The 22553-nt window shown below is 45.6% G+C and overlaps 1 protein-coding gene and 1 pseudogene across 1 annotated transcript in view; both read left to right on the forward strand.

Moving 5' to 3' along the window:
* Window positions 1-22553, forward strand: part of smg1 (SMG1 nonsense mediated mRNA decay associated PI3K related kinase) — a 232495-nt gene that overhangs the window by 7906 nt on the left and 202036 nt on the right.
* LOC119979207 lies at window positions 13086-13292 on the forward strand (annotated as a pseudogene).

Consider the following 22553-nt stretch of genomic DNA (forward strand, 5'->3'; position numbering starts at 1 on the left):
CAGACACACAGACACACAAACACACACAGACACACAGACACACAGACACACACACACAGACACACAGACACACAGACACACAAACACACACAGACACAGACACACACACAGACACACACAGACACACACACACACAGACACACAGACACACAGACACACACACACACACACAGACACACACACAGACACACACAGACACACACACACACACACACACACAGACACACAGACACACAGACACACAAACACACACAGACACACAGACACACACACACACACAGACACACACACACACACACACAGACACACAGACACCCACACACACACACAGACACACAGAGACACACACACACACAGACACACAGACACACAGACACACACCACACACACACACAGACAAAGACCATTTCTACAAATGTAACATGGTGTGAGCCGGTGGGAACACGTCGTATTGGGCAGACTGCTCGGCCAATCCGGGCCGGAAGAATCGCCGCTCGCCCGTTAGAAACGGCATGCGGCGATTCTCCGAGCGGCCAGCCGTAAATCTCGCCGTGCCGGTTGGGGGGGGGTGGGAGAATCGCGTGCGGGTGCTGGGGCGGCGTGGCGGGACTCGCCCGGCATCCCCGTGATTCTCCCACCCGGCGTGGGGGGGGGGGGGGGGGGGGGGAATTGCGCCCATGAACTCCGATTACTAATAGGGCAAAAAGGAAACAGGTAAGTTTTCTAAACTGTCATTAAGATGGTAAGTGGAAATTGGAAGGCCTGAAGGATTTTTCTTGCTTTATTGAAGCTAAAGGGCGTTAGATGTTTCTGAGGTTTTTAGTCAAAATGACAGCCAAGCTCTTTTGGTGAAGAAATATAGGTTTGGAGGTAAAACGAATTAGCCCCTCTTCACTGCCCGAGATTACTGCATTTCTGAGGCAGGGTCATTTTTTTTGTGTTCGGTAAGATCCCCTTCCTCTCTCGTTATTGGTCCCAGAATACCCTGCTGTGCATCCTTGTTGATTAATAAAATATTAGCTATCTCCAGCCAGTTTCTAGCCAGTAACAACAGTGTCAGTGTGATCAATTGTCAACACAAATGATTCAGAGTTATAAACCATTGTCACACAGTGGGGAAGGAATGGTGGCTGTGCTAAACGGTTCTTCCACACCCCACTTTGTTAGATTTAAAGTTTTCAGGAACTAGTCCACGATGACATTATTTGAGTTTCTGTAAATATTCAGACAATTGTGCCTGTAAATTCCACAAGGGGTCTTGTTGCATGCTGATTCTCTTCAATGGAATGTCCTTCAGTATGACATTTACATTTTAATTACTTTACAGAGGAAAGTTCAGACATGAACATGCCTATACCAAATTCACAAAATAAGTCTTGTGGCCCACCTGTAGTCCATTTTGTTCAGGAAAATTGTCCATTCCATGCAACTTTTTAGAAAATAAGGTAAAGTGTTCACCCTAATATGCTGTCCGGGTACAGGACATGTGAAGAAAATGTAATTATTTTAATATTTTGAGGGTTTATTGTGTCATTCTGTGAAGCAAGCCTGTGGGGTCTCTGGTTGTGCTTCTGTATTTGTGACTAATTTAGTTAAGCTGGGGACTAGGTGTCTTCAGGGCTGAGGACATCAAAGGGTCTAGGTGTGAAAGGCAGGCACTTGAAGTAAAAATGCCCAAGTCGAATTTTGCTGCAAGTAAATAAGATATGGGCAGAAATGTGCATTAGGAGATAAGACGCTTTGATATGTAGACTCCACACAGACAGTGACCCAAGCCGGGAATCGAACCTGGGACCCTGGCACTGTGAAGCAGCAGTGCTAACCCCTGTGCTACCATGCTTCACTTGGTATTTGCTTTCACAGTCATAATAGATATGATCTTGACATTGCCCTCAGCCTCCCCTAGCCTCCTTCCATCATAGGCACTCAAAGCCACTTGCATTCTCCCCCAGATGAGCTTTTGAACCTCAAGTTCACTTTGTCCAACCCTGCACTGCGCCAGTATTTGCTTTCAACCCGTGTTGTGCAGTCTTGCACACCAGCTCTGAATACCGAGACCCCAAGCAACCTGGAGAACCTACCAACCCGGGCCTTGTTTCCACCCAGGGTCAAGCATATATTTTTTTTTAATTGTGTATTTCAATGTTTTCTGGGGAAAAAACAGTATCAGTCAAGATTGTGACTCATTCGCCCATCAACTAATAGGAACATCATCAGATCAAGTTACAACATTGGTTCCAGATCTGCCATTTCCTTCCCAGGTCAGATATTGGGATCTACCTTTAGGTTTCCCCCAGGTTAGACTCTGTACCCATTCCCCAAAGCTGAAGCTAGACTGTGATCTTTGACATTTCCTTCTGTCCTGTGTGCTACAATATCTTCAGTCTCCAATATCCCAGCCCAGAGCTTTTTTTGTGAGACGTGACCACCTTAAAATGTCAAATTTAATAAATAGTGAAAGGGCCAATCATGACCTGTACCCAAGCACAATGGAAAGTATACACAAAAGAGAGGAGACAGTGGAAATGCCATTGCCACAGGAGGTCTAGATGGAATAATGAAGAAAAAAGACAAAAATACAGATACAGAAACCTGGGAGAAAATAAGCCAGAGCCTCACAGAGAGAGAAAGTGTGAAAGATAAATGGAGAAGGAGAAACAATTAGCAAGTGGGACAGGAAGATAATTACAGCAAGAACGAAAAGCCAAATAGGAAGAGGAATCAACTACATTTAAATGAATGATGAACACAGCATTTATAATGCAGTGGAAATTTCAGCTTCACTATTCTTCTCATACATCTATCAACCAATAAAGGGCATTTTATGTCGTTCTACTGGAATGCTGGACCTCTTACTGTTTGTCTGTATCGGATAAGCTGCAATGGTTGCCAAGTAACAACAATTTGCATTTAGATAACTCTCCTTTGATAGAGGAACTCCTCCGAACACTTGAGAAGAAATGGAAGTGAAGGAGTTTACAGAAAGGAAAAGGAGAGTTTGTAGGAGGCGTCGGAAGGTGGAAAGAGAGTTAATAAGGCAGCACGGTAGCATTGTGGATAGCACAATCGCTTCACAGCTCCAGGGTCCAAGGTTCGATTCTGGCTTGGGTCACTGTCTGTACGGAGTCTGCACATCCTCCCCGTGTGTGCGTGGATTTCCTCCGGGTGCTCCGGTTTCCTCCCACAGTCCAAAGACGTGCAACTTAGGTGGATTGGACATGATAAATTGCCCTTAGTGTTCAAAATTGCCCTTAGTGTTGGGTGGGATTACTGGGTTATGGGGATAGGGTGGAGGTGTTAACCTTGGGTAGGGTGCTCTTTCCAGGAGCCGGTGCAGACTCGATGGGCGAAATGGCCTCCTTCTGCACTGTAAATTCTATGATAAATTCTATTTTTACAGGGAAACCATTTAGAGGTTAATTGAACTCACATCTTAAAGTCAAACAGTTATTTTAACTTCATTTCAGTTCACAAGCTCTGTGGAATTTGGTAAAAATGAACAGCTTCAAATAAAACTGTGATTTATATTTTGCCACAATTTGGTATCCCATAGTGGTGCTCGAAACCGTAACATCGTTCTAAATGTTAGTGAGATATCCTTATAAATGTTATTGCAGTTTTTATAACTGTCTCTCATTCCTGGCAATATCTTTCAATGCAAATCACTTTAGATTTCTGTATTAATGCAGGAATACCGACACATTTTGTTCAATTCTTGCATGCACAGTTGCTTTTTTAATTGCTTTTACTTGGAATGAGAATATGTGCAGAGCACAGTTTCACAGGCTGTTGGCTCTTCATGACAAAATTACATCTGGCTACATGAAATTTGAATGGAAAGATATTAAGGCAAATACATGATAGACAATAAATATTTAGATAGCGATGGCTTCTTTCAACATTTATCATATCACAAATTAAGTAATACAGAACTAAAGTAATTTACAGAAGCTTAATTTTCAGCTGAGATGTTAACACAGATTCATCTACCCTGTCAGCTGGATGTAAAAGATCCTTCAGTATGGATAAGAAAAGCAGAACGTTCTCCTAGTCTCATCAAACAATGTCACTAAAAAGCACATGTTCTGCTCATTTATTAAATTGATGTTCCTGGAGTCATGCTGTGCACGGGTTAGCTGTCACATTTTCCTAAGCTACTACAGTTCAACACTTCAGAAGTTCTTCATTGGTTGCAAAATATTTTTGGCTGGATTTCTAGCTCAAGATCCTGCCTCTGCCGCCAGGAAATGGGATTTCCCAGCAGCCATGGCTTGGGGACAAGCCAGCGGCTTCGTGAAGCTGGAGTTCACTGGTTAATAAACCTACCTCTGTTCCCAAAAAACACATCAGTGCTGCTCTCCCAATGGACAAAGGATGAACTGTTTTGGGAACGTTTCTGAATTTATAGAAGTTTAAACCTATAAGGCAAATTAAGCATCATCTGACCCTACCTCCCCTCACCCCCTCGCCCATTATCCACTTCATCCACTATAACAGTTGGAAGCTGTTGAATAGACCATAAACCTCCACAGGTACAAAGGACGGGGCCAAGCATTTGCAAAATGGTTAGGTAGTTAGGTTACAGCCAAGAAATAATAAAACACCCCAAGTAAACAACCTGAACTGTTGTCACAGCAGATGTTGAGGTGAAAATATGAAAGTAATGGCAAAAATTTAAACATTTATACATTCTTATCATACTGTGATATTATTTCAATAATGTGAAATATACCCTCCCTTTTTATCCTTTAGATAATCCTTTTTTTAAACTCACTGGAAGACTTTTCCACATTTACAATGCTGATTGTAAATATTGATCTTTTATTTGAATTCATCAGTTGACAGAAACAACAAATCTGACAATATACTGTTTGATGGGTAGTTACATCTTCGAAACACAGCACTGTTATAATTATCATAATGTACAATATATAAGCTACAACTCATGTGGCAGCATTTCACGATGAACTATAAAGGATGCAAATAATATGAATAATATAACATCCTATGAATGAATACATTTTTAAAAAATTAATGACTTGGATGATGGAATAAAAAGCCACATATCCAAATTTACCAAAGATACTGGAAGGACCCTTCCTGTCGATTCCCTTATTCCCTGCTTGGCAAACTTTGGTTCCAACTCCATCTACAAGTTTGCTGACGATACGACCATAGTGGGCCGGATCTCGAATAACGACGAGTCAGAATACAGGAGGGAGATAGAGAACCTAGTGGAGTGGTGTAGCGACAACAATCTCTCCCTCAATGCCAGCAAAACTAAAGAGCTGGTCATTGACTTCAGGAAGCAAAGTACTGTACACACCCATGTCAGCATCAACGGGGCCGAGGTGGAGATGGTTAGCAGTTTCAAATTCCTAGGGGTGCACATCACCAAAAATCTGTCCTGGTCCACCCACGTTGACGCTACCACCAAGAAAGCACAACAGCGCCTATACTTCCTCAGGAAACTAAGGGAATTCAGCATGTCCACATTAACCCTTACCAACTTTTACAGATGCACCATAGAAAGCATCCTATCTGGCTGCATCACAGCCTGGTATGGCAACTGCTCGGCCCAGGACCACAAGGAACTTCAGAGAGTCGTGAATACCGCCCAGTCCATCACACAAACCTGCCTCCCATCCACTGACTCCATCTACTCTTCCCGCTGCCTGGGGAAAGTGGGCAGCACAATCAAAGACCCCTCCCACCCGGCTTACTCACTCTTCCAACTTCTTCCATTGGGCAGGAGATACAGAAGTCTGAGAACACGCACAAACAAACTCAAAAACAGCTTCTTCCCCGTTGTTACCAGACTCCTGAACGACCCTCTTATGGACTGACCTGATTAACACTACACCCTGTATGCTTCACCCGATGCCGGTGTCTATGTATTTACATTGTGTACCTTGTGTTGCCCTATTATGTATTTTTTTACATTCCCTTTTCTTTCCATGCACTTAATGATCTGTTGAGCTTCTCACAGAAAAATACTTTTCACTGTCCCTCAGTACACGTGACAAAGAACAAAATCCAAATCCAAATCCAATTTCAGTATTTTGCTATAATCATGTTTGATCCATGGATGTTTAATGGACATGTGCCTTTAAGTCAAGCAGAGGAAGTGAGGAACTTAGAAGTCACAAAATATTAGTGCTAGCTTTCGAACAGCAGAGCGTTTTGGCACCTGAGAGTTTGAGGGACTCAGTTTGATTGGTTGGTTTGTAGCCAATGAGTTAGAAAAAGCCATTATTCTGCCCGGTAACAGGCAGTGATTGGGTCCTAACCAAGTGGAATGGTTTTTAGAGAACCAAGGAAAGGATAGTTGGGTCCTGGATGCTCAGACAAGAAGCTGCGAGTCTCTCTCTCTCTTACTCCAGAAAAGCTGCAGACCTGCTGTATTTCCGAAACCACAGAGAACCTGGATGAATCTACAGTGAAAAACCGTTACAAACTGAAAGCAAAAACCTCGAACTGAAAGCCTAGACTGGAGGAAGGTGTGATAGGAGACAGCCATCGGAAACAAAGACTCTTATCCTTTAACTTTCATCATTACTTTTACACCCCTCTTTTCCCCTCTGTGTTTGTTTATCTGTCTTGTCTGTGTGTTTTGTAGCCACCTGGGTTGGCCACTTCCCAACTTTAAAATGGAGATTCGCTAAGAATGCAGGGAAATTCAGCCAAGGACAGGAAAAGAAGCAGGTGCAAAGTTTCCTGTATATTAGGACTTGCAGAACCCAGACAGACTCAAAACCAAAAACCATCTGCATAGTAATGAGCGATCCCCGGGAACAATTGGTAACATTAAGAGTAATCGAGACCAAACCAGACTCCTCGGCGCCAGCGGGAGCCAAGACAAAGGAAGGCCAACGGACACTTAGAAACCGCCCAGTGATCAGGGGACAGCTCCAGTATTGGAGAAATCGATCCAAGTGATGAGAAGTCAGTCCAATCACTTGGAACCAGGTACGGGGTCCGCCCAAAAGGGCGCGAAGCCCCTGGGGACTATAAAGTAGAGTCCCCAAGTTCAATTTGTTCTTCTTGGCAGGGTCTCTCAGCAGCTCGAAACAACCCTTGACCGTGACCTGCCTAGCAGCTGCACCAACCAAGTAAATCTCCAGTCAACGCACGCTACGAGATAGACGCTCCTAGCTACTAGTCCATACCAGCTTTGAAGCCCGCAGACTCAGAATCAAACGAAAGGCCATTTGTTCCCCTGACCTGGTGGGCCAGTTCCAAAGCTAAGTATAGGCCTTTTAGCGTTAGAGATAGTCTAGTAAATAGAGTTTTATGCATGAGTAGTGATTGACAGTGTATAATAAATGTTTTTTGATTTGAAACTTACTAACTGGTGTATTGAGTTATTGATCAGGACTTGAACTTGAACCTCGTGGTGGTATCATAAAGGTACCTGGCGACTCTAGAGCAAAGGTTATAAAACAGAGCAATTAAGTGTAAAGCACACTTAGCAACAGTTTGTCTGTGTGTGTGTGTATATAGAGGGTCGGGGCGATTTAAAGAAAGGTGTTGGGAATTAGAATATAGTTAACCAGTTGTATTTGCTGCATATAGGGCAGCACGGTGGCCTAGTGGTTAGCACAACCGCCTCACGGCGCTGAGGTCCCAGGTTCGATCCCGGCTCTGGGTCACTGTCCGTGTGGAGTTTGCACATTCTCCCCGTGTCTGGGTGGGTTTCACCCCCACAACCCAAAAATGTGCAGAGTAGGTGGATTGGCCACGCTAAATTGCCCCTTAATAGAAAAAATAATTGGGGAATCTAAATTTATAAAAAAAAGTATTTGCTGCATATTTATAGCTATTGTTATTAATAAAATATAATCATGTTTACATTTACAAACCTGGTGACTGTAATTATTGGGCAGCCAGAGGTCAAGACTTTGGGTGTTTTTTTCTAAGAATTATTTGTTAATCTCAATTGTGTAGCGATTCTGGAACAAGTGGGGCTGGAATTGACTGCGCACTAACCCAGGGGGTCGTAACAATACAAAGATAAGCAGTATTTTAAATAGCGTAGATGGGAGAGTAATATTGAAAAGAAATACTGATAAATTAAAAGGGAAAAACTGTCCAATTAATTTCAACGTAGGCAACTATGAGGCATCCATGTTGGATCTTAATAGGCGAGAACACTGGTGAAAAGTTAGAAACAGTGGAATTTCAGAGACACCAAGAGTCCAGGTGCACAGAGCATTAGAATGTCTACAGAAAATAATTGAAAAGGCTGATGGAGTGCTGCTCTTTACATATGGAGGACCAGAACACAAGGGAAGTAAAAACCACCCTTCACCTATATAAAGCTTCAGTTAGACCACATCTGGGACAAGGTGTCATGTGAGAGGACCTTTAAGAAATTAATCAATCCCCCGCTAGGTCCCCATGCTGCCTTTTCCCAGACTGCCGCATTCCGCAGTCTCCTTCTCTCTCATTCCCTACATTCCTTCTCTCCCCAACAAGCCCCATTCCCCAGCTTCCATTTTTGCCCCAATCCCATGCCGTAGACTCTCCCTAATCCGCCTCAGCATTTATTGTTTCCTGCAGTCTCAACATCCACCAGTAGCCTTCAACTGAGTAACAAGTATACCGTTTTGGATACTTGTGGGGGGGACGACTTACCAGGGGTAAGCCATGGGGTACGGGCCTCTGGCACGGAGTCTGTCCCTATTGCTCAGAAGGGAAGGGGGGAAAGGAGTAGAACATTAGTAATTGGGGACTCAATAGTCAGGGGCACAGATAGGAGATTTTGTGGGAGCGAGAGAGACTCACGTTTGGTATGTTGCCTCCCAGGTGCAAGGGTACGTGATGTCTCGGATCGTGTTTTCCGGGTCCTTAAGGGGGAGGGGGAGCAGCCCCAAGTCGTAGTCCACATTGGCACTAACGACATAGGTAGGAAAGGGGACAAGGATGTCAGGCAGGCCTTTAGGGAGCTAGGATGGAAGCTCAGAGCGAGAACAAACAGAGTTGTTATCTCTGGGTTGTTGCCCGTGCCACGTGATAGTGAGATGAGGAATAGGGAGAGAGAGCAATTAAACACGTGGCTACAGGGATGGTGCAGGCGGGAGGGATTCAGATTTCTGGATAACTGGGGCTCTTTCTGGGGAAGGTGGGACCTCTATAGACAGGATGGTCTACATCTGAACCTGAGGGGCACCAATATCCTGGGGGGCAGATTTGTTAGTGCTCTTTGGGGGGGTTTAAACTAATTCAGCAGGGGCATGGGAACCTGGATTGTAGTTTTAGGGTACGGGAGATTGAGAGTATAGAGGTCAGGAGCACAGATTTGACTTCGCAGGAGGGTGCCAGTGTTCAGGAAGGTGGTTTGAAGTGTGTCTACTTCAATGCCAGGAGTATACGAAATAAGGTAGGGGAACTGGCAGCATGGGTTGGTACCTGGGACTTCGATGTTGTGGCCATTTCAGAGACATGGATAGAGCAGGGACAGGAATGGTTGTTGCAGGTTCCGGGGTTTAGGTGTTTTAGTAAGCTCAGAGAAGGGGGCAAAAGAGGGGGAGGTGTGGCGCTGCTAGTCAAGGACAGTATTACGGTGGCGGAAAGGATGCTAGATGGGGACTCTTCTTCTGAGGTAGTATGGGCTGAGGTTAGAAACAGGAAAGGAGAGGTCACCCTGTTAGGAGTTTTCTATAGGCCACCTAATAGTTCTAGGGATGTAGAGGAAAGGATAGCGAAGATGATTCTGGAAAAGAGCGAAAGTAACAGGGTAGTTGTTATGGGAGACTTTAACTTTCCAAATATTGACTGGAAAAGATATAGTTCGAGTACATTAGATGGGTCATTCTTTGTACAATGTGTGCAGGAGGGTTTCCTGACACAATATGTTGACAGGCCAACAAGAGGCGAGGCCACATTGGATTTGGTTTTGGGTAATGAACCAGGCCAGGTGTTAGATCTGGAGGTAGGTGAGCACTTTGGAAACAGTGACCACAATTCGGTGACCTTTACGTTAGTGATGGAAAGGGATAAGTATACCCCGCAGGGCAAGAGTTATAGCTGGGGGAAGGGCAATTATGATGCCATTAGACATGACTTAGGATGTGTTGGTTGGAGAAGTAGGCTGCAAGGGTTGGGCACACTGGATATGTGGAGCTTGTTCAAGGAACAGCTATTGCATGTTCTTGATAAGTACGTACCAGTCAGGCAGGGAGGAAGGGGTCGAGCGAGGGAACCGTGGTTTACCAAAGAAGTGGAATCTCTTGTTAAGAGGAAGAAGGAGGCCTATGTGAAGATGAGGCGTGAAGTTTCAGTTGGGGCGCTTGATATTTACAAGGAAGCGAGGAAGGATCTAAAGAGAGAGCTGAGACGAGCAAGGAGGGGACATGAGAAGTCTTTGGCAGGTAGGATCAAGGAAAACCCAAAAGCTTTCTATAGGTATGTCAGGAATAAAAGAATGACTAGGGTAAGAGTAGGGCCAGTCAAGGACAGTGGTGGGAAGTTGTGTGTGGAGGCTGAGGAGATAAGCGAGATACTAAATGAATACTTTTCGTCAGTATTCACTCAAGAAAAAGATAATATTGTGGAGGAGAATGCTGAGACCCAGGCTATTAGAATAGATGGCATTGAGGTGCGTAGGGAAGAAGTGTTGGCAATTCTGGACAAGGTGAAAATAGATAAGTCCCCGGGGCCGGATGGGATTTATCCTAGGATTCTCTGGGAAGCCAGGGAAGAGATTGCTGAGCCTTTGGCTTTGATTTTTAGGTCATCATTGGCTACAGGAATAGTGCCAGAGGACTGGAGGATAGCAAATGTGGTCCCTTTGTTCAAGAAGGGGAGTAGAGATAACCCCGGTAACTATAGGCCGGTGAGCCTAACGTCTGTGGTGGGTAAAGTCTTGGAGAGGATTATAAAAGATACGATTTATAATCATCTAGATAGAAATAATATGATTAGGGACAGTCAGCATGGTTTTGTGAAGGGTAGGTCATGCCTCACAAACCTTATCGAGTTCTTTGAGAAGGTGACTGAACAGGTAGACGAGGGTAGAGCAGTTGATGTGGTGTATATGGATTTCAGTAAAGCGTTTGATAAGGTTCCCCACGGTCGTCTATTGCAGAAAATACGGAGGCTGGGGATTGAGGGTGATTTAGAGATGTGGATCAGAAATTGGCTAGTTGAAAGAAGACAGAGAGTGGTAGTTGATGGGAAATGTTCAGAATGGAGTTCAGTTACGAGTGGCGTACCACAAGGATCTGTTCTGGGGCCGTTGCTGTTTGTCATTTTTATAAATGACCTAGAGGAGGGTGCAGAAGGATGGGTGAGTAAATTTGCAGACGACACTAAAGTCGGTGGAGTTGTAGACAGTGCGGAAGGATGTTGCAGGTTACAGAGGGACATAGATAAGCTGCAGAGCTGGGCTGAGAGGTGGCAAATGGAGTTTAATGTGGAGAAGTGTGAGGTGATTCACTTTGGAAAGAATAACAGAAATGCGGAATATTTGGCTAATGGTAAAATTCTTGGTAGTGTGGATGAGCAGAGGGATCTCGGTGTCCATGTACATAGATCCCTGAAAGTTGCCACCCAGGTTGATAGGGTTGTGAAGAAGGCCTATGGTGTGTTGGCCTTTATTGGTAGAGGGATTGAGTTCCGGAGCCATGAGGTCATGTTGCAGTTGTACAAAACTCTAGTACGGCCGCATTTGGAGTATTGCGTACAGTTCTGGTCGCCTCATTATAGGAAGGACGTGGAAGCTTTGGAACGGGTGCAGAGGAGATTTACCAGGATGTTGCCTGGTATGGAGGGAAAATCTTATGAGGAAAGGCTGATGGACTTGAGGTTGTTTTTCGTTAGAGAGAAGAAGGTTAAGAGGTGACTTAATAGAGGCATACAAAATGATCAGAGGGTTAGATAGGGTGGACAGCGAGAGCCTTCTCCCGCGGATGGAGGTGGCTAGCACGAGGGGACATAGCCTTAAATTGAGGGGTAATAGATATAGGACAGAGGTCAGAGGTGGGTTTTTTACGCAAAGAGTGGTGAGGCCGTGGAATGCCCTACCTGCAACAGTAGTGAACTCGCCAACATTGAGGGCATTTAAAAATTTATTGGATAAGCATATAGATGATAAGGGCATAGTGTAGGTTAGATGGCCTTTAGATGTTTTCCATGTCGGTGCAACATCGAGGGCCGAAGGGCCTGTACTGCGCTGTATCGTTCTATGTTCTATGTTCTATGTTCTAACTACCTCAGTGATAATCTTTGAAACTGTTTCACAAAATCACATCTGAATGTCTCTCCATTTTAAATACTTCTCAAAATTCAGCTCTTTGACTTAGCCGCTGTCCGCATATTGCCACCTAATTAATGCTATCTTAGTCCATTATCTTCCTTCCCACCTTGCTGCCCATGGGCTGGTTTAGCTTACTGAGTTAAATCGCTGGCTTTTAAACAGACCAAGCAGGCCAGCACCGCGGTTCGATTCCCGTACCAGCCTCCCCAGACAGGTGCTGGAATGTGGCAACTAGGGGCTTTTCACAGAAACTTGAAGCCTACTCGTGACAATAAGCGATTTTCATTTCTTCAATATGTCTATTTTTGAAGCATTTGGAAATTATTTTACACTGTAGGTACTGTAAAATGTAAGTTGTTCTTGGTTTACTATTCAAAGATAAGGTTTTACCGATGATCAAATTCAGAAATGTGTTGCTAATTTTCCTGTATTCTGAAGAATGCAGTTTTTCACTTGCAACAACCTCGGCAACATGAATACCAACGATTACTTTATTGCAATAATGCAGTGACATCTTCTGGAGAACACTGAAAGTGCAGATTTCAGTTTTAATTGAAACTTTTATTATACAATGCCGACTACAAACATGTAGTCAGTTTTTAATAGAGAATGACATTTTTCAATTGACCACAAGGTGAGCATTAAATGAGAGGGCAGAATATGAAATTATATTAATTTAACAACGACTAAATTGCTGTTAAATGCATGAATGTAGCACTAAAAGAGTGTGGAAAAGTAATAGTGGAGCCAAGCCCAAAGTTACAGAAATCAATGTTCTGTTTTATGAAACAGAAATGGTTCAGTTTGGTTCAACGATTTATAATAAATTGCTTCTCGGCCTTTTGGCTCAGGTCAAGTGTAGTATCTGCTCTGCCTTTTGGCTCAGATCTGGGCTGTCTCACTTGTGGGGGAACATGAATTGGATTCAATTTGAATTTGAATTAGTTTTTGGAGCAGGCAAGGAGGTGGATTAGGGGTTCGCCCCTGACCACAACCTGAGCCCTGGCTTTGTAACTCAGGAAAAGTAATTTTTTAAAACTATTTATAATAAATTGGGTAAATGTGATTCCTCCCCCCAAAATATGAATGATTCTCACGTACTTAAAAGCTCAATACATGACACAACCCTTTTCAGAAATCAGATATTTTATTTTATTCCTGAAGTTAAATCTTCAAACTCATGCATGTTAGCTCATATCCTATTACACAGCTTCAATCTCACGCCACATTATCCCGTTTAAAATATCCCGGGCGAGATTCTCCGCACTCCCGACGGTGCGGAGAATAGCGTGGCTCGTAAAATTTTACGGCCACGCTGTTCCGACGCCCTCCCGCTATTCTCCCCCCCCCCCCCACACCCGACTCCCGATACGAATCGCTGCCGCCGTTTTTTTACGGCCGGCAGCGATTCACAGCTGATGGATGGGCCGAGTTCCCAGCCCTTTACGGATGTTTTTACGAACGGCAAACACACCTGGTCTGGCCGTTTGTAAAAATGGCCGTAAACTCTCGCTTTTTATAACCATGGCACCGATTGGCACGGCAGTACCACGGCCGTGCCAAGGGTGCCATGGGCCCGCGATCGGTGGGCACCGATCGCGGGCAGCGGGTCCGATGCCCGCGCACTATTTGTCCTTCCGCCGCCCCGCAGTATCCATTCGCGGGGCGGCTGAGGGGCATCCCGGCCCGCGCATGCGCGGGTTTCGCACAAATACGCTATGACGTCATCCGCGTATGCGCGGGTTGGAGTCTTCCAATCTGCGCATGCGCGGCTGACGTCATATGACGCGTCAGCCGGCGCTAACTCTGGCAAGCGGGCTTAATGAAATTCGTTAAGCCCGCGATGCCGGAGCTTGCGGCGTCGGGCTGCTAGCCCCGACCGGGGACCAGAATCAGTTCCCGGTCGGGGAGGGGGGGGCTGGCGTCAAACCCGCCCGGATTTGACGCCAGCCTTACGATTTCTCCCCATATGGGAGAATCTCGCCCCCCAGATTTGTCAGTTAACCCACCTGGATTCAGAGTTCCTAAAATCAATTATCATTTCAAAGCCCTATGGCCAACAATCATTCCCTTCAATTAACCTTCCAGCAATTTCACTGAAGGAGCAATTAGGAATTTAATTTGGATTATTATCTTCTCAAAACAAATGATGTATTGTCACATCACCATGTCAGTGAAGGTTATGGTGTTTTGATGTAGTTGGCATAATCATCCTTCCGTACAGCCTTTTAGGTAACATATTAACCTGTTTTATTTGCTGCATCTCCTAATTTACATATTGTTCACAATTAATGCATTTCACAAAGACACTTATAGACAAACATAAAATGCTGCAAAGCATTGGCATCAATTTCATAATTTATAGATTTGAAATAGCCCCATACCATTATTTGACATATGGCATACAATGTAGAATCCCTACAGTGCAGAAGGAGGCCATTCAGCCCATCGAATCCCTCCGGAAGAGCACCTTACCTCGGCCCTCTGCACCATTCTAACCCCATAGCCCCGTGCATTGATCATGGCCAATCCACCTAACCCACACATATTTGGACTGTGGGAGGAAACCCAAGCAGACGACAGCACGGTAGCACAGTGGTTAGCACAGTTGCTTCACAGCTCCAGGGTCCCAGGTTCGATTCCCGGCTTGGGTCACTGTCTGTGCGGAGTCTGCACATTCTCCCCGTGTCTACATGGGTTTCCTCCGGATGCTCCGGTTTCCTCCCACAGTCCAAAGATGTGCAGGTTAGGTGGATTGGCCATGCTAAATTGCCCTTAGTGTCCAAAAAGGTGAGGTGGGGTTACTAGGTTACGGGGATGGGGTGGAGGCATGGACTTAAGTGGGGGTGCTCTTTCCTAGGGCCAGTGCAGACTCGATGGGCCAAATGGCCTTCTGCTGCACTGTAAATTCTATGATTCTATGACATGGGGAGAAAGTTCAAACTCCACACAGTCACCCGAGGCTGGAATTGAACCTGGGACTCTGGGACAGCAGTGCTAACCACTGCGCCACAATGTCGCCCCAAAGCACCAATTAAAAATTCGAAATAGTGGCTTTCCACTGAGTACGCATGTGTTTAAAATCATGTTTTTGAGGACAGTACAAGACCAGTTTATCCCAATCCTTATTGCACAAGGTTACTCACATCAGAGGATCTAAAGGTTCCTTGTATTTCAAAGCCTCTTCACATTATGGATTGATTTCTGCTGTCTTTTGTTTTCCAAATGTAGTGTCACAAGATCTGGTGCCCAATCCTGTATTTTGCAATGTTTCTAACCTTAGGCTGATTATGATAATTTTGCTCTTTTCATTTGGAGTGCAGTACTTATTTTTTGCTTCTTTCAAGTACCTGCACAAAATGTTGGCCAGACAGGGAGTTTGAATATTAAGAGATAAAAATGGAAGTGAGATTGAAAAGTGAGATTGACTAAAAATGGCTGTGTAAGCATCGTCATTGTATTATATCAAATATTTCTAAAGATTTTGAGATCAGTATTTCAGAAATGCTGGAAAGGTTAAAGGGGCTGAATCCAATTGACACTCCTGGGTCCAGTGGCATTTTTCCAGTACTATTGAGCAAGAACTAGCAAGAGATTTGTACAAAACCAACTATGATCAATAGATCCTGATGATCAGGAATTACATCAGGAATACGCAGCATTGCTTTTGAAGGGGAGGATTATGCCTGACAAACACCTTGACTTCTTTTTGGGTTATAGAAGGGTAGAGTTCCCAATATGACTTGGGATTTTCTGATGACATTTGAGAAGGTGCCACATGAAGTATTTCTAACTGCGCTGGTGGGAATGGGCACAAAATTGTCTGAAAGAAATGCAGAATCTAGTGTGTGGCATTTTGTTGAATTGGGAATAGATATCGATCGGTGTTTTGCAGGATCTGGGGCGGGATTCTCCGATCGCCGACGCCAAAATCGTGTTTGCCGATCGGACGGAGAAACTATTTTTATGCCGAAATCGGGGACGCCGCACTTATTCCGATGCTCCTCCCCCTCAAAAACACGCACTCAAGGAGTACGCCGCACGCCATCGGGCGGTCTCAGGATAGCACCTAAGGCCCTCCCCCGATGCTCCCCACCCGATGTGCCGACTTCCCGATGGCGTTGGTCGTGTGTCCTCTCCTAATCATGGTGTTGCTGCTGCGGACGGTGTCCAACACCGCCACAGTCGGGGAGTGGGGGGGAGGGAGCTGTTCAGCCGGCAGGGGAGGCTTTGGCGGAGGCTGGGGCGACTGATGGGGGGGGGGGGGGGGGGTGCGGGCATGGCGAGGAGAGTTCCGTGGGGGGGCAGTTTTTCGCAAGCCGGGTCGGCACGCGGCCGCTGCCATACTGTACGGCGCAGCTGCCACAGGTCGCCGCCGTGCGCATGCACGATCACGGACCTGGCCATTCTCCGTCCGTATCAGCAGGTGGGGGCTTTATGTGGCGTGACTGCGAGCCCCCCACCAGGTGGCGCATCGGTGCAAGGGTGCTGCCGACTTTTTGGTCGTAAGAGCAGATGAATCCTGTAAACTTTGCTGCAGAATCGGGGAATCCTGCCCCAGGTATTTCTTATCTGCTAAATAAACCAAGAGTTCCGAACAACAATATTGAAGTCAACAGCAAATTATTAACAAGATGTTGAATAAGATCATGGCCAATCTGATAGTAACCTTGTGTCTGGCCTCCTCCCGATAACCTATCACCCCCTTGCTCACCAAGAATCTATCGGCTTCTGTCTTACAAATACTCACCCCCCATCCCGTGGTATGCTTTGTGACGGTACAGATAGCCCTCCATTGGTTAGTGGTAAGATCCTCTAGTCTCATTACTGTTAAGGGGGTTTCCCATTATTCACCCCTCCATTGGCAGAGAACCTCCAGCAGGGACTCACCGGCAGTGGATTCAGACCATCCTGATGGCGAAATGGGTGGAAAATCCCACCCTCTGTTTCCACCGCCTTTTCAGGAAGAAGGTTCCAAAGACTCCTGACCCTCTGAGTGGAAAATCTTTGCCTCATCTCTGTTTTAAGTGGATGACCCCTTATTTTTAAACAGTGACCCCCCCAGTTCTAGATTCTCCCACAAGAGGAATCATCCTCTCTTTTGATTGTTGTGCTTGTTTTACATCCTTGGTTACAGCTTATTGGTTATCTGCTGTAATGGTTGTCTAGCCTGGGTGAAGACTTCAGCTCCATGGAAACAGCGCCAACCTTTGGGACAGCTGTCCTCATGGTCAGCTCAGTAATCAGGACAATCCCTCCGGTCAGCAAAAAAAACACACGACCAGCCAATAATAAGCAGCTCCAGCAAGCCTCATCCTGTGAAAGGAAAAGTAACACCAATCAGATTCTGAATAGAGAGCAGGGTGTGGAAGATACATCTCATTGTGTGAGTCAACGTTCTCAACAACAACTCTGATTAAGTTAGAGTGCAACTCACAATTGCTTGGGAAAGAGCGAGTAGATGGATGGGGAGATAGCGTTAGTGTCTATTCAGCATACTTGTTATCATGAGTGCGGACAGTCTTTGTGCATCTGCTGGTCTTTGCTTACCCATCGTTTTAAAGCACTAATACCTAAAACATCCCAAAATATCCCAGCGTCCATCTGCCTCAGGAACTTGTTAGCTCCCTTCTCAAAGTTTGAAGGATGTTATCGCATATACACCAGTTCCAAAGGACAACTATAGAAAATAAATATTGTCTGATTCTTTAACCGTTAGAAACACTTACTAATCCCACTAATCCAATTCAAATACTTCTTCAGAACTACTATGCCTGGTGCTTTTATAATTTAGAAAATTTCAACCGTCCACAGTAACTTTAATGGAAAATCTTTGAGAAATTATATAAATGATGTTTACACTTTTATTCCAATAACAGAACAAAAGTCACATTTGACAGATCCCATGGTTTGCTTCTTCAGACCCCTGTTGACAGTCTGCACTGTCCGCTCGGTCACCGAGGGTGATACGAGGCCATGCCGCACCTCGTTGGGCTTCACGAAGAACTCAAACGCTTTGCTGCTAAAGAGGGTGCCATTATCCGCGACCAGCAACTCCGGGATGCTGGCACCCTTGATGTGGTGGATGACATCTGGGGACTTCCTGCCACTTAGAATGGGCGTCCACTATGAGAAGAAACTTTGATGCTTGGAAAGGTCTGGCTAAGTCGGCATGTAGATGCACGCAAGGCTGGATTCCCATGGATGTAGTGGGGCTACAGGTGGGAGCTTCTGCTGTTTCTGGCATATGGTATTGGGCTAGACGTTCGACCACATCTCTAGCCACGGCCACCACACATAGCTACGGGCAACATCTTCATTTTCGACACCCCTGTCCACTGTGCAGATTCCAAAGGATTGCATTTCTGCCTTGTTGTGGGACCACAATGCAAGCCCCCCCCCACAGAAGGATGCCGTCTTCAACGTCGGGCTCCTGAATTCTGGTTGCAAAGGCCCTTGTTTCTTCGGGCAGCTTCCCGTGCTGGCCCCCATGTAATACAATACGGAGTCATTTTGCATCCAGCAGCGTGTCTGGGCAGCAGTGACTGGCAGGGTACCGATAAAGTTCAATGTCAAATCGATGGGGGGGGGGGGGGGGGGGGGGGGGGGGGCTTCTTCCACCAGCTGGCTCACTGTAATATGCAGATTTGCCAAATTGTACCCACCCTATCACATCCCAATGCCATCTCCCAAGGCATTGCGAGCCAGGTAGATCCAGGGAATGAGGTCTCCTGGCTTCCATCGTCCACTTTGCGGCACAGCGCGCTGCTTTTCGGGCGCAACGTGTCCGTTCCGTTTGATTAAACCCTTTGTGAACAGTAGGGTCCCAGCACCGATCCCTGTGGTACCCCATTCGTCACTGCCGCCAATTTGAAAAAGATCGGTTAATTCCTACTGTTTGTTTTCTGTCTGCCAACCAGTTTTCTATCCATCTCAATACACTACCCCTAATACTATGCACTTTAATTTTACGCTCTTATGCAGGACTTTGTCGAAAGCCTTTTGAAAGTCCAAATAAACCGCACCCTCTGTCTCCCCATCAACTCTACTAGTTACATCCTCGAAGAATTCCGGTAGATTTGTCAAGCATGATTTCCCCATCATAAACCCATGCTGACTCTGTCCAATCCTGTCACTGTTTTCTATGTGCTCTACTATAAAATCTTTGATAACGGATTCTAGAATGTTCCTCATTACCAACGTCAGGCTTACTGGTCTATAATTCTTCTTTTCTCTCTACCTCCTCTTTTAATTAGTGGCGTTACATTAGCTACTCTCCAATCTGTAGGAATTGTTCCAGAGTTTATAGGGTGGCAAGGTAGCACAGTGGTTAGCACTGCTGCTTCACAGCGCCAGGGACCCGGGTTCGATTCCCAGCTTAAGTCACTATATGTGTGGAGTCTGCACGTTCTCCCTGTGTCTGCGTGGGTTTCCTCCAGGTGCTCCGGTTTCCTCCCATCAGTCCCGAAAGACGTGCTGTTGGGTGAATTGGACATTCTGAATTCTCCCTCTGTGTACCCGAACAGGGGCCGGAATGTGGCGACTAGGGGCTTTTCACAGTAACTTCATTGCAGTGTTAATGTCAGCCTACTTGTGACAATAAAGATTATTATTAGCATCCTGCAAGATGACCACCCATGCAGCCGCTATTTCCAGAGACACTTCCTCAAGTAGCTTAGTCATTTGCACGGAAGAACCGTTGAAGATTATGGGGAGCACCACAACCCCAGTAGCTAATGGACAGCAATTGGCACGACTCCCACTCACAGTCGTGCGAGGATCAGGCCTTAGTCTCATGGGCAGGAATTGGTTCCCGAAGATCCGATAGGACTGACTAGAATTTTAAAAATTAGGGATCAGTGGATTGTATGTGAAAATACCTCTAAGTATTCCAAGAGCGCCTCAGTAAAATAAAAGGAGCGAGGGTCAAACTCTATGTGGATCTCGATGACTTACCAAAATACCTCAGGGCTCGGCCAGTCCCATACCCATTGCTTGCAAAGGTAGAGACGGAAATTGAGCAGTTCGACAGTCTTGGGATAAGACGGCCAGTACAGTTCGCGGTGTGGGCTACAACAGTGGGCCCTGTCTTCAAGCCCGACAAGTCAGTCCGCCTTTGCAGAGATTGCAATCTTACAGATAACAAAGCCTCACGACTGGATTAGTATCGCATGTCGTGTACAGAGGGCTTGTCTGCTAAATTGGCCAGGGTCAAGCCTTCACAAAACTGGATATTAGCCATGCCTACCTCCAGCTCAGAGGAAATGAAACACCCAGAAAGTGTGTCACAATTAACACCCATAAGGGTCTGTATAAAGATGCACGCCGGCCCTTTGGAGTCTCATTGGCACATGCCATCTTTCAGCGTGTCATGGAAAATATTCTCCAAGTGCTGCCTGGAGTGACAGTACATCTCTACGAGAGTTATGTATTGAGGATTTGGCAGTTTTACTGTGGATATAGTTTACAAGATTGCATTATGGAGCACGTATGGACATGTGGATGGGCAGCACAGTAGCACAGTTAGCACTGTTGCTTCACAGCGCCAGAGTCCCGGGTTCGATTCCCGGCTTGGGTCACTGCCTGTGTCAGCCTGTTTTCCCCGTGTCTGCGTGGGTTTCCTCCGGCTGCTCCGGTTTCCTCCCACACGTCCCAAAAGACGTGCTGTGAGGTGAATTGGACATTCTGAATTCTCCCTCTGTGTACCCGAACAGGTGCCGGAATGTGGCGACTAGGGGATTTTCACACTAACTTCATTGCAGTGTACTTGTGACAATAATAAAGATTATTATTACGTGGATGAAGTTGTTCACCACTTATATTGTTGTGGCTCCAAAAATTGAATTACCACTTCATAATGGTGCTGGGAGTCGACAGAGACTGAAAGATTAGCTGCAGCAAATAAGCACTTTACGCTTATTTGTGCACTGCTGATTGAGTAACATTGAGGTGTCTCTCCACAAAGCCTGAAATGACAATGACATAAAACTCAGGTCAGTGGTGACTTTCATTGTGATTGACAGTGCAATGTGTGATTCAAGTGTTATACAATCAGGTTCCACAACATGGATGGCATCTTTTGTGAAGTACAAGCTTTGCAAGCAACAATCGTGGATTAAGAGACGGTGGAAGTGCCTTAGTGTATACATATTCGATTGTGATGGCCCTCTATATGGGTGGCAAATGCCTCTCATCCTCACTGACCAGCCATGTCTCCCGGTGATTCTGTCTTCATTTTCCAATTCCTCCTCCAACTTGCATTGATAGAAGGGTATTTCCAAAGGAAAATTAGAGTTACCTTTCACAATTTAGAAGTAAAAGACATGATGCAAAACATCAAACATAGAATAAACAGGCAGAAAAATAGCAATAAGTAAGGAAAACGATTCAGTAATACAATTTTTGGAAGACTTTTGCCAGTATTTGGAATGGCCCTTTGAACAGCTGTTGATTGGGACATATGCATGAAAATCATCAACTTGCATGACTGGTGCCAAGACTTTATTTGCATTTAACTTAAATTGACATACCCACATTTATTCAGGTGCTTCCTGCCTTTAACATAACTTACAGCACAAATTTGATGCAATGTCTTCCTGTCCCATTTTTTGCACTCTTGTCGACCTGAAATGGCCCAAAACTGGTGGTAAAAATCTTGAGAAATCCAGGCCATGTTTTATAAAATTAAAATGATGGAAAACATCTCTGAAAGAAACAAACAAAATATTCACAGGCCGGAATTCTCCCTCCCCGGCCTGTGGCAGGAGCGGGAACCCGGAGTGCTTCCCGTTAACAAGCACACAATTGTGCGCCCCCATTTAATCAGTGTTTCCGCACAGTACAAAACAATTTTAAAAACGTGTGATTCTGGTGCAGTATTTTAGTCACTGTTGGGATCTGACCAGGCGTCCTTTCCAGTGGCTAGATGAGAGGGTGGTGGAGCGCAGCGACCTCCCTCCCTTTGCCCCTTCTCCTCAAGGAGTCAGGAAGGGGATGTCAGACACCCAAAAGAAGAAGAAGCGTCAGACAAGACAACCCTGAGGGCTTCCACCCAGGAATCTCCAAGGGCATCTTTGCATTCCGAGTGCCTCTGTCTGCAATCCCTTCAGTGCCAGCCTCTGAGACTGCTGAGGGTGCACCTGCCCCAGGGCTCTCCAGGCCTCAGCCCTCCAGAGGACGCCCGGTAAAGCATCACTAACAAAAGGTCACAATAGCTCGTAGGCTGCTCCCATTTCTATTGTGGACCTGGGGAAACACCTAGAAGCAGTGGTAGGGTAATAAAAACCAAAATTAC

The sequence above is a fragment of the Scyliorhinus canicula genome, chromosome 15 (genome assembly GCF_902713615.1).
Source record: "Scyliorhinus canicula chromosome 15, sScyCan1.1, whole genome shotgun sequence".
Classification (NCBI taxonomy): domain Eukaryota; kingdom Metazoa; phylum Chordata; class Chondrichthyes; order Carcharhiniformes; family Scyliorhinidae; genus Scyliorhinus; species Scyliorhinus canicula.